Source organism: Pygocentrus nattereri, chromosome 4 (genome assembly GCF_015220715.1).
Source record: "Pygocentrus nattereri isolate fPygNat1 chromosome 4, fPygNat1.pri, whole genome shotgun sequence".
NCBI classification, from domain to species: Eukaryota; Metazoa; Chordata; class Actinopteri; order Characiformes; family Serrasalmidae; genus Pygocentrus; species Pygocentrus nattereri.
This window is the reverse complement of record NC_051214.1, coordinates 9,539,874-9,543,349: the sequence shown is the minus strand read 5'-3', so window position 1 is coordinate 9,543,349 and position 3,476 is coordinate 9,539,874. Positions and strand designations below refer to the sequence as shown.

General features: G+C 41.0%; 1 non-coding gene across 1 annotated transcript; it reads right to left on the bottom strand.

The window, feature by feature from the left end:
- Positions 1-384: 384 nt before the first annotated feature.
- On the bottom strand, positions 385-548 carry LOC119263327. Its single transcript, XR_005130246.1, has one exon. It is a non-coding gene; the product is annotated as a U1 spliceosomal RNA (small nuclear RNA).
- Positions 549-3,476: the final 2,928 nt, after the last annotated feature.

Here is a 3,476-nt window from a genome sequence, read left to right as displayed (position 1 = left end):
TTTCCATGGGATGAGTTTAAGGTGCTGTGTCATGCTGTTCTCTGTGTTTGTGGCAGCTGTAAACATATTTAGCTGATAGAGCAACATATTGTTAAGTGATACTTTTTTAATCCCACAACCGGGGAAATTCCACCTCCACATTTAACCCATCCGTGAAGCGTAACACCACATACACCCTAGTGAGCACACACACACTAGAGGGCAGTGAGCACACTTGCCCGGAGCGGTGGGCAGCCCTATGCATGGCGCCCGGGGAGCAGTTGTGGGTTAGGTGTCTTGCTCAAGGACACCTCAGTCATGGACTGTTGGCCCTGGGGATCGAACCCGCGACCTTCCGGTCACAGGGCCAGTTCCCTAACCTCCAGCTCACAACTGCCCCTTTGACAGGGGAGAGCGCGAACGCAGTCCCCCACTACCAGAAATTATGCAGTCAAGATTCCTGCGTTTGGGGAATTCGCAAAGGTCAGCACCACCCAAGTGCAGTGGCAGAGCCTCGCCCTGGGTGAACCACCTTTGTGATCATGGTATCGCCCCTGCCAGGTAAGTATTCTGGAGTCTCTCCTAAACACACGTAACAGAACTTCAGATTGAATCATTTTCTCCTTAAATGATGGGGATATAAGTTTTAACTGAGCTGATATCATCTTCTCTGAGGTCTTCATGTCTGATACAGGAGGAGAGAAAGTGTTGCTCTGTTTCTGTTTGTCCTGAACTGCATTGATTAGATACTCGTACTTCTCTGGGCCTCCAGTGTCTTTTACAGTGCCCTTCTTCAATTTCTAAATTGTGATCACTCAGTCTGTACGATATTATGATATTTCTTTCTTTGGGTTTTTTTTTGTTCAGATAATCTACTACTCTGTAATCTCTCTTCAGTAATCTGTAGCATGCTAATTATTAATTGTGGCAATTTTATAGGTCCAATTGTTGATATATGGTTTTTGGTATGTTCTGTGGATTATTCTGATCTGAACTGGTGAGAGGGTGGACTGGGCTGTGGTTTGAAGGTGATGTTTATCTGTGAGGGGTCTGAGGGTGTCTGTTTCTGAGTGTGTCTGGTCGCTGAGGTCCTCTGTGGTGGTAGGACTCTGGGTGTGACTGTGAGAGGTGATGGTGGAATTTTATAGCTCGATTTTTTGAGGGGAGGTAGAGAGGAAACTCGCCAAGCTCTGCTCTGCACGCCAGATTGGCTGCATTGTGATGTACTTTCAAGATTTCTTTACAAAATTCTGAATGAAACTTTTCTAAGGGAGTCGTGCCCCATAATGTGTCTTTTTGAACTGATTGGTCCTCATACTTCACTGCCATACAAGAGGATGGGTTTAATTACATAGTGAAATATAGCCAGATTTGGATTGGTGGGTTAAGTGTGTTTATTGATCGTTTAATAGTAAAATATACTTTTCTTGCTTTTTGCATGAGTGCATTCATTGTCTTGCTAAAGTTGCTAGATGGATTGATTAACAGTCCTAATTATATTCCATAGTGTGCTGTAATGAAGTCTCACCAAAGGAAAATTTCACATACATTCTCTCTCTCTCTCTCTCTCTCTCTCTCTCTCTCTCTCTCTCTTTCATATTCTCTCTCTCTCTCTCTCTCTCTCTCTCTCTCTTTCATATTCTCTCTCTCTCTCTCTCTCTTTCATATTCTCTCTCTCTCTCTCTCTCTCTCTTTCATATTCTCTCTCTCTCTCTCTCTCTCTCTCTCTCTCTCTCTCTCTTATATTCTCTCTCTTTCATATTCTCTCTCTCTCTCTTTCATATTCTCTCTCTCTCTCTCTCTCTCTCTCTCTCTTTCATATTCTCTCTCTCTCTCTCTTTCATATTCTCTCTCTCTCTCTCTCTCTTTCATATTCTCTCTCTCTCTCTCTCTCTCTCTTTCATATTCTCTCTCTCTCTCTCTCTCTCTCTCTCTCTCTTATATTCTCTCTCTTTCATATTCTCTCTCTCTCTCTCTTTCATATTCTCTCTCTCTCTCTCTCTCTCTTTCATATTCTCTCTCTCTCTCTCTTTCATATTCTCTCTCTCTCTCTCTCTCTTTCATATTCTCTCTCTCTCTCTCTCTATCTTATATTCTCTCTCTTTCATATTCTCTCTATCTCACATTCTCTCTGTCTCTCTCTCTCATATTCTCTCTCACACATTCTCTCTATCTCTCTCTCTCATATTCTCTCTCACACATTCTCTCTATCTCTCTCTGACATTCTCTCTATCTCTCTCTCTCATATTCTCTCTCACACATTCTCTCTATCTCTCTCTGACATTCTCTCTGTCTCTCTCTCTCATATTCTCTCTCTCACATTCTCTCTCTCTCTCATATTCTCTCTCTCTGACATTCTCTCTGTCTCTCTCTCTCTCATATTCTCTCTCTCACATTCTCTCTCTCTCTCATATTCTCTCTCTCTGACATTCTCTCTGTCTCTCTCTCATATTCTCTCTCACTCTCTTTCTTGATCTCTCTACTTATTCTCTCCTTCTCTCTCTCTTCTCCCTCTCTCTCAGTTAATCTTTGTCTCTTTTTTCTCTCTCTAGGTCTCTGTATCTATTATTTTAGCTTTCTCCGTCATTCTTTCTCTCTTTCTCTCACTACGTCCTTTTTCCTCCATGTGTTCATCTCTTTTTTAATATAATTTTTTTTCTCATTCTCACTTCCCTTCTCTCTCTGTCATTACTTCTATCAGTCTCTGTTCATCTCTCTATTTCTTTTTTCTTTTTTTAACTCTATCTATCTCTCTCTGTCTCTGTGTTTTTTCTGTATGTATTTTGTTCTTTTTTTTGTGTCTCTGTTTTTCCCTCTTTATATGTTATTGTTTTTCTCTTTCTCTCTGCTTTTCTCCTCTCTTTCTCTTATTCTCTTTGCTTCTCTCAAATTTTCTGTCTATTTTTCTGTCTCTCTGTCCATTGTCCATCTCAATCTCTCTTTATTCTTTATCTCTCTCTCTCTCTCTTTCTTTATATATTTCTCTTCTTTCTCTATTTTTCTTTCTGTCTTATTTTCTTTTCTTTTTGCCTCTATCTATTTCTGTTTTCCTTTCTGTCTATTCATCTTTTTCTCTGTTTCTTTTTCCATCTCTTCCATCATTCTTGTCTTTTCCTGTCTCTGTTTCTGTCTCTCTATCTATCTCAGTCTCTTTTCTTTATCTCTATCTCCTTTTATCTTTCTCGTTGTTTTTGTCTGCCATTCCCTCCCTCTCTCTGTTTTTCTCTATTTATTTCCTTCTCTGTCTCTTTTTTCTCTGTCTCATACTCTCTCTCTCTCTCTCTTTCTCTCTCTCTCTCTTTCTCTCTCTCTCTCTCTCTCTCTCTCTCTCTCTCTCTCTCTCAGTCTAATCTCTAACAGTCTCTCTGTCTCTCTCTCTCTCTCTCTCTCTCTCTCTCTCTCTCTCTCTCTCTCTCTCTCTCTCAGTCTAATCTCTAACAGTCTCTCTGTCTCTCTCGCCCCTCTGCAGTGTGTGGTGGCTGGTGTGTATGTGTGTG